Genomic DNA, 13,716 nt, shown 5'->3' with positions numbered 1-13,716 from the left:
TCACTATGCATCACACAAGGTCCTCCTGACTTTGCAGATACAGGGATCACTTCAGTTTTGCACCTTCTGGGCCTTCCCTGGCCCACCCCTTAGTGCCAGCCTTTCCCCACCCTCACCCACAGGTACTGTGGGTTGTTGCTGGGTGTTTGCCCCTGAGAATTGCTCACCAAACAGAAGAAGAAATATGCCTGGGCAAGGCTCACTGCTTGAGGGCTGGAGCAGAGGGAGAAGCAAGAAAAATGTGAAGTAACTCCAGATTCTGGAAAAACAGGGAGGAAAAAAAAAAACAATCAGAAGGAGTGTCGTACAAGGGCAAAGGCTTCCTTCTGTAATCAAAGGGAGCAAAGAGAGAAGCTTTATATCAATTAAACATACAATCCACCAAGAAGATACTCCATGAAACAAAAAAGCATCAAAATATATAAACAAATTTGGAAATACAGGAGAACATCTGAAAACCACAAGTTCCTAAAGACTGACAGTTTACGATGTATGCAAAATAAGAATGTACAGTGTTTGAAAAACATAATGAACAAGCTTGATTTAATAAGTGGATTAAGATAATTTTCCTAAAGAGAGAAAGTATATTTCTTTAAAAGTATAGGATATTTATGGAGTTCCTGTCGTGGCGCAGTGGTTAACAAATCTGACTAGGAACCATGAGGTTGCAGGTTCGATCCCTGCCCTTGCTCAGTGGGTTAACGATCCAGCGTTGCCGTGAACTCTGGTGTAGCTCCAGACGTGGCTCGGCTCCCGCGTCGCTGTGGCTCTGGCGTAGGCTGGTAGCTACAGCTCCGATTCGACCCCTAGCCTGGGAACCTCCATATGCCGCGGGAGCGGCCCAAGAAATGGCAAAAAGCCAAAAAAAAAAAAAAAAAAAAAAAAGTATAGGATATTTATACTTTTCCAAAAGGAGAAAGCACATTTCTTTAAAAATGTAGAATATTTACAAAATTAACCATTTGACTACAAAGGAAATCTCAACATATTACCCAAAGTGGAAATCATGTAGGCTCCATTCCCTACCTATAATGAAAAAAAAAAAAATCAAAAAACTAGAAATAAACAATAAATGGATAGCTCTCTCCTCCTTACCTGTGCCTCTCCCCCCAGAATATCACTCTAATCACCCCCCCTACCCCCTGCGCTTGCGACATATGGAAGCTCCCAGACCAGGGATCAAATCTGAGGCATTGCTGTGACCTTTGCCACAACTGTGGCAACGCTGGACCCTTAATCCACTGTGCCAGGCCAGTGATTGATCCCACGCCTCAGCAGTGACCCAAGCTGCTGCAGAGACATTGTCAGATCCTTAACTTGCTGTGCCACAGTGGGAACTCCTAATCACTTATTTTTTAAATGCTCTTTTCAAAATAACTCTTTGGTTACTTTTTTAAAGTGTAAAATTTTGGACTGTTCATTTATGAAAAAAAAAAAAGAAAGCAATATACACATAAGCTACTGGACTCAGCCAAAACAGAACTTAAGAGGGTAATTTACAGCCTAAAAATATGCGTTAAAAACTAAGAGAGCGAGTTCTCAGGTGGCTCAGTGGGTTAAGGATCCGGGGTTGTCACTGCTGTGGTGCTGGTTTGATCCCTGCCCCAGGAACTTCCACATGCCATGGGCACAGGCAAAAATGAAAAGCAAACAAACAAATAAAAACTGAGAGAAGAAAAAAAATAAACATACTATACATTCAGCTGTCCAAAAGACCCAGGAAAAAGTCAATCATATAAACCAAGACAAGTAAAAGTATTAAGTATTACAAGTAAAAGTATTAAGATGAAAGGAAAGGAAACAAGTGAAAAACAGAGCATGTCAATTAATGCAAAATTTTTTAATACACGTAAAGACCAGTAAAATAAAACTCTGGCAAGTTTGACAAAGGCAAAACGTGGAGAAATCAAAATAAACTACATCTGAATTAAGAAAGTGGATATATTTAGCAATATGGGGAAGATTTTAAAGTAAATATATTATGTAGAACTTTACAATGATAAACTGAAAATCTAAGTGAAATGGATCGTCTTAAGAATTTTAAAAATATTTAGAAAATAAATATCTACTCCCTCTTCTCTGAAAACAAAGCACCTATTTATTCCTTCAACAACAATGTATTAGCTATTACTCTGAGCTATCGTAAGGAGTCAGGATGAGGAAGACTCGTACCTTCCCCTAAATTAATCTATAAATTCAATGTATTCCCAATAAAAATCCCAAAAGAAATTTAAAGTGAAATTGGCAAACTGAGTCAAATGTTTATCTGAAAAAGCAAATGTATGAGAAGTTAAAATATCACTTGAAAATTTGTTATACGTAATTTTATATTATATATAAATATATATGCATACATAACTTCTATAATTGGATTGAGTATTTGATGAGAGTTTTTAAATTTTTTTTCCCCTGTGGAAAGGTTTATTTGTGCCATATATTAGATTCCAGATATAAGTGATATCATATGGTATTTGTCTTTTTCTCCTTTTTTAAACTTTTTATATAATGCTTTTTATTTTTTTCCATTATAGCTGGTTTAGTGTTCTATCAATTTTCTACTGTTCAGCATGGTGACCCAGTTACACATACATATATACATTCTTTTTTCTCACATTATCATGCTCCATCATAAGTGACTAGACATACTTTCCAGCGCTATTCAGCAGGATCTCATTGCTTATCCATTCCAAAGGCAATAGTCTTTGCCAAATGTTGCTGCAAATGGCATTATTTTGTTCTTTTTGATGGCTGAGTAGTATTCCATTGTGTGTATATATACCACATCTTCCTCATCCAATCATCTATCAGTGGACATTTGGGTTGTTTCCATGTCTTTGTTATTGTGAATAGCACTGCAATGAACATGCAGGTGTATGTGTCTTTTTCAAGGGAAGTTTTGTCTGGATACATACCCAAGAGTGGGATTGTTGGGTCATATGGTAGTTCTATGTATAGTTTTCTAAGGTACCTCCATACTGTTTTCCATAGTGGTTGTACAGCTTACATTCCCACCAACAGTGCAGGAGGGTTCCCTTTTCTCCACACCCCCTCCAGCACTTGTTATTTGTGGACTTATTAATGATGGCCATTCTGACTGGTATAAGGTGGTATCTCGTGGTAGTTTTGATTTGCATTTCTTTAGTAATCAGTGATGTTGAACATTTTTTCATGTGCTTGTTGGCCATCTGTATATCTTCTTTGGAGAAATGTCTATTCAGGTCTTTCGCCCATTTTTCTACTGGGTTGTTGGCTTTTTTGCTGTTGAGTTGTATTAATTGTTTGCATATTTTAGAGATTAAGCCCTTGTCAGATGCATTATTTGAAACTATTTTCTCCCATTCTGTAAGTTGTCTTTTTGTTTTCTTTTTGGTTTCCTTTGCTGTGCAAAAGCTTGTAAGTTATTTTAATTGTAAGATTTTGGAGTTCCTGTCATGGTACAGCGGAAACAAATCCGACCAGGAACCATGAGGTTGCAGGTTAGATCCCTGGCTTCTCTGAGTGGGTTAAGGATCCAGCATTGCTGTGAGCTGTAGTGTAGGATGCAGACATGCCTTGGATCCTGAGTTGCAGTGGCTGTGGTGTAGGCCAGCAGCTATAGCTCTGATTCAACCCCTAGCCTGGGAGTCTCCATATGCCGTGGTGCAGCCCTAAAAAGCATATATATATATACATATATATGTATTATTCATACACATATACTTGGTATAAACAAACACTGGGGCACACTCAGAAGTTTACTGTAATCCTATCCACCACAGTGAAAAACGGGAGGTGACTTCAAATGACATCAGTAGCAATGGATAAACACATTTTATATCTCCAAAATGCAGAGTGACAACTAACTGTGAAAAAGAATGAGGACAATCCAGGTACCAATACAGAAAAATGTCTGTAATAAATTAAGTGTGGAAAAAAGTAAATCAATAGACTTCTACAGAACAATACGAATTATGTTCTTTAAATATGCTATGTGTAATGTGTATAAATAAACACACATCTGTAAGTGCATGTGTATAATATGCCCAGAAAATGTTATGAATGTTTGATATGTGGTCAAACTGTTAGCAAAGATGACCAGCAGGGAGGGTGGGAGGATTGGGGAAGACGGTGAAAGGGAGAGTTTATCAAATAAATTTCTACAGTTTTCTCCTCTCGTTTTACAAAAATAAGCATGTATGTTCTAAACTTAAAAAAATAGAAAAGAAATCCTCATCAGTTGGAATAAATTCTCAAAAATACTGACTTAGACATTGGTAAGCAAAAGAAAACTGTGAAATCAAAAAGTCCTGCAACTTTTTCTTTTTTCAAGAAAAGACAGAATGATTGGCAAAGGAATTAGTCGAGTTATGCTTCAAAGAATGTCAGTTTAGCTACGGTTTTTCAAATACTTTGAATGTGGGCTAAACATGTCAAAGTCATCCATCTCTCGTGGACAAAGATCCTACAATAAATAGTCTCCATGAATTGTTTCCATTGTCCATAATATTTTGTAAGTTTCACATCCCCCAGGAAAATAATGTTTGCCAAATTCAAACCAGGGACCTTCAGTATTACTTAGATGACATAAACAAATTAAAATGAGACCGACCTAAGCCGGTTGTGTTTATCAACCTGATCCCCTCTGAAAACGAGAAATGAAGTCAAATACCCTTTAATACTATTTATTAGTGGAGTAATAGAATACATTTTGACAAGTTGAACTGTTGTCACAGGCGGCTGTTAAAAGTCTCTATAGGGCCTGTTTAGAATGAAAACAGGAGTGAGAGACAGCTCTATAACTGGGTTTTAAGAACAGCTCAGCCATCAACTATATCCTAACCAAGTACTTTTATCCAGTTAATATACACAGGGAATCCCTCAGGGTCTCCAGCCGTCTACCACTGCAGCTCATTAGAGCTCAGTATCCAACTTTTCTCATTGTAACACTGCAAGCATTTATGCTTAAAATGTAATTAAACTTAAAACAAACAAGATCTTTATTCCCTGACAGTCCTGCTATTTTTAAATTGACAACGGCATGAACTTATATAGGATTATTTAGAAAGCACTATACATTGCAGCCGCTTATGGCAAGACATTTGCCCAACTGTTCATCCTGCATGCAATTAGAAATCTAAATACTTGGGTAACGGGTTCCTATTGGGAATTAAACTTGCAGATCTCTTACAAACGAGTAATGTGGTAAGACTTGCTGTCCAATGAGGTGTCTTATTGAAATATCCCAGGCCGTTTCACTTGTCACAGCTGTCGTTTCAGCCGCTTGCACTCACAGTGTATAGCTTTCATTACGAAAATAGAAATTTGTGTCCTAAGTGCTGTTACATTACTAATGCTAAATATTTAATTCCCTGGGGTTCCAATTATGGTTGAGCACTGGCAACACTGATTCTACTTTTTAATAACAACTGTAAAAGCAATTTGAGCATTTTTCAATTAATTAAATACATAGTGAACGAGTAACCTCTTGTCATTTTGCCCTCCAGGACCCAAGCTAATTGGTGGAGAATAAAATGTTTTGAAAATTAACCGATATTCCGGTCTGCACACTGTTATACCATTAAATTACAGTTTGCAAAATGAAGTTTGTCTTCTAATAGTTACGCTCAATATAGCCTGCAGATGTGAGAAAGTACCTGTGTTTTATATACTTAACGGTGCCTCTAATTAGAGTAGAGTTGAAAGTTGAATGTCGTTTCTCTAAACACCAGTCAGTATCAATAATACTTTGCATTGTTCGCAGATAAATGCAACCAATTTCAACACAGGCGAGCTTCCCAGCTTCCCTTATGCGTATTCACAGTTATGCTCAAACATTTTTGAAGTTTGCCCATAAGAATTTCTAGCTTTAATTTTTACACTCACTCGAAAAAGTTCAAAAATAAATTCTTAAGATTTCTTTCACAAGAGAAAGTTACAAGCCAAACATCTGGGAAAGCCCTTCCTCTTTAAACACTCTGGTGAAGTTCTCCTTCTACCAAAGAACAATGTCATAAATAAAGTCTAAATTGTTTTTTTAAGCTTTAAAAGGATGGTGAGGATGAATCATAAAAGCAGATGCTGTTATACCCACATTTTAAAATGAATCTTTTTTCTGAAATGCAATGAAATCTGATTAAAGAGACCATCTCCCTGCAGAAAAACGTCTCTGACAGGTGTTCCTCCAGCCCCCGAGTCTTGATTGGCCATAATCTAAAATCCATGCTCAGAAAGTGAATGCCTTTTCGGCAGCTGTCTTTCTAACAGAGATGATCCCCTAAACAGGTTTCACTGAATTAGGAATCGCCGCAAAAGCATTACGGTTCATGGAAGGAGAGACAGAAAGTGAAATGAATCACTCTGGGAGAGGAGGAAATAATAATAGAGAAAATTTAATCATTTCCATACCAATTTTTAGGGTTTAAATCTTTAATATTTCTAAGATGTTAGTCACATCTTCGAGAGATGACTTTTAATTACAGGATTAACTTGACAGCACCAGTCTGTTAATATAAATAGATCAGCCTAAATTTCTGATTTTTTAAAAATTCAACTAGAAAATGAGAACATTTTAGAATTCTGCAGTTGGATTGACTTTTCAGGAATCAATCTCCAGTCCATCAACACACACACACACACACAAATGAAAAAAGAAATGTAAGTTTGTTAAAGGTTTATTTAAATATTATTCTATTTGGAATGTAACATTTTAATAGACCTTCAAAAACACTGGAAGCCTATCATTAACAAATCTTAAAATAAAAAGCCATAGAGTTGGTAAATGACAGATTATATCCTGTTATGCAAATAATTTTTGTCAAAGACTAATTTTTTCTAGCTCAAAAATAGCTATATTTTGAAATCTGAAAATAAAAATAAAGGAAACTTGTGATCTGGCTACAAGCAGTACAGATAAGTAGATACCGTTTGCATTAAGAAATGGATCAGACTATATTCCAAAACACTTTTGCAAAATAATTTCATAAACTGACTACTAACATACGGCCGAAACACCACTAAACAAAACAATATTCGGTTCTCTACAAATGCTGGACTGTTATCTACAACAATAGCCAAGGCCACTATATTTAGTCCCAGGGTCTCCAAATGCTTGTACACAACTGACCAGTCGGTCCTCAGATCCTTGACAGACATCTCCACCCTCCTGCAGCAGCAGCAGGGTGACAGCTAGTTGAAGATGACAGACTTCTCCTGTCAGGATCACATGCCCATCAGGTTCCCCTCCTCTCCCCCTGCTGATCTGACACTTCATATACCCAGAGGGTTGGCAGGCCCAACTGCACTCTGAGAACTAATGTGTCTGCACACTGTAATCTACTAAATCTCACTTCTTACTCATTGCTATGATCACTCAGGAGCTAAAGGGGGGAAATCCACAGTGGTGGGAAGCAGAGCGTTTGGGCTCAGTCCTAAGAGCGCTTACAGCAGTGAGGTTGGACATGACACTGGACACCTCTGCCCCTCGGGTTTCCTGGCTCTGACATGGGGGACAAGGTAACCCCTGCATGGTTCTGAGGATCCAATGAGAAAACATGAGGCAACTTTGGAGAACCTGCGAGCCACTGTGGAAATGTCAGATAACCATGTTTCTAGTCTAATGTTCACCTGCCAGCACTTTAATAAAGCACTTTTCATTCTGTTTTTTTTGTGTGTGTGTGCAAAGAAATAAAAGTAAAAAATATATGTAACACATCCATAATAATGACCATTAAAAAATCAGGGCTCTGAAGTTTTCACTAGAGATACTTTTATTTAGAATTAAGACTTCGGCTTTAGTCCCTATAAAGCCAAAAGAGTTTATGTTTAGCACTTTACTTTTTTAAAAAAAAGGAAAAAGGAGCAATAGGATAAAGAAGAGAAGGAGAATCACAGGATATTATCACAATATGGGCAGCAGTTAATAACCTACGCACTTAAAATGAGGCCTATTTTCTTTTCTAAGATGTATTCAACTAATTGCTTTAGTTCCTAGACACAAGGCCCAGAGCTCCCCTCTTCTGGCTGGGATCAGCTTCTGCAGAGAAGCATATTGAGGGGAAGAGTTACAGCAGTTGTGCCCCATCTTACTGGCGAGAACAAAGAGAAACGAAACAGCGAATGAGAGTTTGCAGGGAGACTAGGGTTGCTTGCAAGTTAATACAGAGCTGTGGTATTCGACCCATGAGTGGGTCCCCGGAAGTCCTTTCTCATGCCTGCCAATATCCTCAAGAGTTCTGTCCTCTGGTCTCCAAGTCCACAGAAGTATAAAAGCAGTCATTTGAAGGGCAGAGGGCAGACTACCAGGAGGGCAAGTGAGAAATACAGCTGGCAGAGACTGAAGAAAGGACTGATGTAAGAAATGCCCATGAGAATTAAAAAAATAAAACAAAACAACTAAAAAAACTAAAACCAAAAGAGAACATCCAATCCTTTAATGAGAACTGAGTTATGCGGTGCGATTCTTACTGAAGCCCATGAGCTATTAACAAAGTTCAGTGAGACCTGATATCTTGTTTTCAAGACAAGGAGAAAAGGTATGATCTGTTTTAAAAAGGTTTCCATCACAAATGGTTAAATGTTCATTCTTGAAACTTGGCTCTCTTGAATAACCCACTCCCTGAGGGTTCCAGACTATCGTGGTTTTCACTGTAGTTAGATAGTTTTATGGTTAATGTACTGTGGTATAAATAAATATAGCTTAGCCTAAGCGTCTCCGCTGAAAATATGTATATCATAAAATGACAAATAAAATAGGTCAATAATAAAACCCATAGTAAATAACTCCAGCACTAAAGAACATAATATCAGAATAGACTAAAACTAGCCCATTGTCAACAGTGACAATGAATTTATTCAAAATGGACTTTTCAAAACGAAAAATGACAATGTCCAAAGGTAAATGGTGAGGAGCTATAAAATTGCTAATTTATACCCTTTTGATAAAATCTGAATTTTACACACCATACTCATGAGAAGAGGCTGCAGGAGAACACACGTAGCCTATGCATCTGGGTGGTAATCCAGTCATAGCCTACACCGTCCCTACTTGATTCCACGTCTCTATGACCTGGTAAGTCTTCAAAGTGTTGTTTACCAGGAATACAATTTACAAGTGGTCTAGCTGTCATACAAGCAAGAGTGATATCAGGAATCTCATCAACCTTCTTTGGGGGGTGTTCAGACCTCTGAGACCCAAGGACAGCAAAAGAGTTTGAGATTTTAAAGGATGACATTCCACTGACGGCTGTAAGGCACAACTCTGACCGACTGTGGGGGCAAAAGGTGCTGGCTGAATAATGTCCTATTCTGGTTATTCTTCTAAGTAGGAGACTGTGGCTAATCTGAAGATACTCTGAATAGCGTGAGCAGGTGACAAGGACAAAGTTGGAGTCCCCCACCCTACCCCCCATAGCCCCCCTGTCAGGAGCACTCCCCTTTTCCCACTGGGTCAAGCCCACCAAAGATGTCCTGATTTGGAGAAATAGGGTCACAGGGTGCCCTATATGGAGCCCCCTGGGGGCAGAGGGGGATGGCAAAGGCTATCACACTGTAAGAAAGCCTCCTTTACCTGCTTCCCTGGTGCTGATGATGTCAGGGGTTTAGGAGCCCCACTGGTTTAGATTTTAATTTATACGGCTATTTAGTTTGAGCATTTTATAGAGTACATGACCATTTGAGACAGGTGCACTTGCCTTTAATGTCTACTGGCCAATTTTTTGCCTGGCTATACCGTCTACTACTCTACTAGCTCAAAGACAGGCTATCAGTCAGCTTTGCAGTTTTTCCCATGGGCTGTGAAGTTCTAGACAGTACACTAGGCCATGGATCTGGGCAGCCTCTAGGCCCCCAGCATTACTCTGGTTTATGAAAAGCTTAACTCCACTCTCCAAGCCCAAAATCCGGACACACAGCCCACCAAAACACAGGCAGAGCACCAAGGCTATTACCAAATCGCTTTATGGCAAGGTTTCAGGTCTCAAATAGTTGACAGTAAAGAATCGCATGGGTCTGTCTCCTAAAGACCTGGCTTAAGGATTAAGTTTACAATTACACACACACGTTCAGTGTATGCCATGCATCTTTCACTCCACTGGTGGGAAGGATGTTTCAGGCTGCTGAAACTGATTGGCAAGTAGGGGCAGATGACTCATTGTTTATGCGATTTAGGAGGGGAAAAAAAAAATCCAGGAATTTAGAAAAACTATAAAGGTAAACTTAGCGAGGCCTCAAAAGGCTATTTAGAGACAGAGTAGAAGAAAGGGGACATTTTCTTTCCTTTGAGCAGGGGTTGGCAAACAACAGCCCGTGGGCTAAATCCAGCCTACAGCCTGTTTTCATAAATGTTATTGGAACACTTTTGTAAAAGTGTCATTGGAACTCAGCCACACCCGCTTGTCTATGGCTGCTTTTGCGTTGCAATGACAAAATAGTTGCACACAGACAATGTCTAGCCCACAAAGCCAAAAATATTCATTATCTGGCTCCTTTGTGAAAAAGTGTGCCAAGCCCTGCTTTAGAGGCTCTCTCTCAGTGAAGGATGGGAACCCCAAGAAAGCTGCCTCCATCCTGGAAAGCTAGTTTCCCCACCCCTGACCTTGAATGGCCTCTGCTCTGGTCACCTCCAGCTCTGAGGCATCCAAACACTGGCTTCAATGTTATTTGGGAATCACTCGAACCTAAAGGCCTGAAATGCATCCCCCTCTCCAGTTGTGATGCCCAAGGACATGAGATTATCAGAGGTGTAGCTGAATCTGTAAGTTCCCCTGCCAGCTCCACACTCACTCAACACTGACTGAGCACCTGGGCTGGCCTCACCTGTGCATCTGACATCAAAGGCAGGAAAACCTCCAAGAGGATGATGTTAGGGATTTCACCAGAAAAGAGTGAGTGGAGGGAAGGCCTTCCAAACAGAAGAGGCCACAGATGCAGAACTGCTGCACATGCATAAAGGTGGTGGCAGCACAAACTGTGATCCACTCTAGGAAAACCAGCTGCTGCAAGAGAAGGTACTTGGGCTGGCAAGGTAGAAAATGGTGCTAAAGAGGTCCTCTGGTCAGGTAGGGAGCTGACTGAAAGCAGGGGTGAGGGATCCTTCCACAGGCAGGAAGAGAAATATATAACTCTAACCCATTCCAGCCACCCTCTCCTACCTATGCAGGTGGGAGCTGAGAAGGACTGAAGTTCAGGCAAGAGGCGGAGGCTTACTAAAAGGCAGAGAGCTAACTACTTGTCTATAATATGCTTACCCACCCCCATGCCTTATCACCAAGTTACTAAAGGCCCACTTACAATACTTTCTTTACCTAGTATTAAGCCATCTCTAGCTATTAAGAAAAAAATTATAAGACATTCTAAAAGGCAAAAAAAAAATTTTTGGAGAGACAAAACAAGCAAGAAACCACATGTGGCAGGGATATTGGAATTACTAGAATGGGAATTTAAAACTATGGTCAATGTGCTAAAAACTCTTAATGGATAAAGTAGATCATACAGGAGAATAAGTAGGTAATGTAAGCAGAGTTTTGGAAGGTCTAAGAAAGAATCAAAAAGAAATGCTAGAAATCAAAAACACTGTAAAAGAAATGAAGACTTCCTTTGATGGGCTTATTAGCAGACTGGACACAGTGGAGAAAAAATGTCTATGCTTAAGGCTATCTCAATTGAAACCTATAAAACTGAAAAGGTAAGAAAGACTGTGGGGGGAAAAAAAGGAACAGAATATCCAAGAACTGTGGGACAACTACAAAAGGCAAACATATGCATAATGGGAATCCCAGAACGAGAAGCAAAGAACAGAAAAAATACCTGAAGCAATCATAACTGAGAATTTCTCCCAAATAAACGTCAGACACCAAACTAAAGATCCAGGAAACTGAGAACAATAAGCAGGATAAACGTCTACACCTAGGCATTTCACTGTTAAACTGCAGAGAAGCAAAGATAAAGGAAAAAATCCTGAAAAAAGCCAGAGGAAAAAAACAACTTAGCTATAGAGAAGCAAAGGTAAGAATTGTATTTGACCTCTCAAAACTGTGCAAACAAGAGTGTGGAGTAAAATATTTAAAGAAGTGAGAAGGAAAAAAACCGCACCAATCTAGAATTCTGTACTTTAAGAAATTATCCTTTAAAAGTGAAGAAAAAATAGACTTTCTTAAACAAAAAGTGAGATAATTTGTTGCTAGAAAACCTGCCTTGTAAGAAGTGTTAAGAGGAGTTCCTGTCATGGCTCAACGGAAACAATCCGACTAGGAACCATGAGCTTGCAGGTTCGATCCCTAGCCTTGCTCAGTAGGTTAAGGATCTGGTGTTGCCATGAGCTGTGGTGTAGGTTGCAGGTGTGGCTCAGATACCGCATTGCTGTGGCTGTGGTGTAGGCCAGCAGCTGTAGTTCCAATAAGACCCCTAGCCTGGGAATCTCCATATGCTGCACCATGGGCATGGCCCTAAAAAGTGTTGAGAAGTTCTTCAGAAAGAAAGAAAATGATATAGGTTAAAAACTTAGATTTATATAAAGAAAGGAAGAAACCTGGAAAAGGAATAATTAAAGGTAAAGTAAAAACTTTTATTTTTCTATTCTTAATTGATCTAACAGATCAATTATGTTTCATTCAAAATAAAAATAGGAATAATGTCTTTGATTATAAACGCCTATGTGTAAGTGAAACAAATGACAGCAATTATACAAGGGACAGGAGGAAGGAATCAGGATTATTTTCTTATCATGAGATATGTGTACTACCTATGAAGCAGTATAAAATTACTGGAAAGTGGATTAGTTGGCTTAGTTGTAAATGTACATTGCAAATTTTAAGGCAACCATGAAAAATGTAAAAAAAGAAGTGTAACTGATACACATTTTATATGCAAAATCATATAAAGTGGTCAATTAAAAAACACAAAAGGCAGAACAAGAGTGGAAGACAAAAACAAACAAGGACCAAGGGCAACACAGAAAATAGTGACAAATATGGTAGCTATTAAACCAGCTGTATCAATAACCACTACAAACATCAATGGTCTAAACACATCAATTAAAAGAGATTGTCAGAGTGGACTAAAAAACCAAGACCAAAGCATATGCTGTCTATAAGAAACCCACTTTAAATACAAAGACATACAGATTAAAGTAAATAGAGGAAGATATACCATGTTACACTCATCAAAAGAAAGCAATATTAATTTCAGGAGGAGAAGACTTCAAAGCAAGGAAGATTATGAGGGATAAAGAGGGGAATTACATAAAGATAAAATGATCAATTTTCTAAGAACATAACAATCCTTAATGTGTCAAAAGGGCATCAAAACATGCCAGGCAGGAGTTCCTGTCGTGGCTCGGTGGTTAACGAATCCGACTAGGAACCATGAGGTTGCAGGTTCGATCCGTGACCTTGATCAGTGGGTTAAGGATCCAGCGTTGCCGTGAGCTGTGGTGTAGGTCGCAGATGCGGCTCGGATCCCACATTGCTGTGGCTGTGGTGTAGGCCGGCAGCTACAGCTCTGATTAGACCCCTAGCCTGGGAACCTCCATATGCCACGGGAGCAGCCCTCAAAAGGCAAAAAGACAAAAAAAAAAAAAAAAAAAAAAAAAAAAGTGCCAGGCAAAAACTGATAGAAATATAAGGAGAAATAGACGAATCCACTGTTACAGTTGGAAACTTGAACACTATTGTATCATAAATGGACAGATGTAGCAGGTAGAAAAGCAGTAAGGATATAATCGTCTTAATAACACCATAAATA

General features: G+C 39.0%; 1 long non-coding RNA gene across 21 annotated transcripts in view; it reads right to left on the bottom strand.

The window, feature by feature from the left end:
• The window catches only part of LOC102165609 (uncharacterized), a 54,236-nt gene that overhangs the window by 18,364 nt on the left and 22,156 nt on the right, over positions 1–13,716 (bottom strand). For 13 of the 21 annotated variants that reach the window (XR_014805870.1, XR_014805871.1, XR_014805869.1 and 10 more), the window contains one exon: positions 168–259. The exons of the other annotated variants lie outside the window; for them this stretch is intronic. This is a non-coding gene — a long non-coding RNA (uncharacterized LOC102165609). The remainder of the gene's footprint in view (positions 1–167; positions 260–13,716) is intronic. 21 annotated transcript variants of the gene reach the window in all.

The sequence above is a fragment of the Sus scrofa genome, chromosome 6, assembly GCF_054392235.1.
Source record: "Sus scrofa isolate SSC_HxYL_T2T_F1_AM1 chromosome 6, Sscrofa_HxYL_maternal_Yorkshire_Landrace_v2.0, whole genome shotgun sequence".
Taxonomy (NCBI): Eukaryota; Metazoa; Chordata; class Mammalia; order Artiodactyla; family Suidae; genus Sus; species Sus scrofa.
Note: the sequence above shows the minus strand (reverse complement) of the source record. Positions and strands in the feature narration are given on the sequence as shown.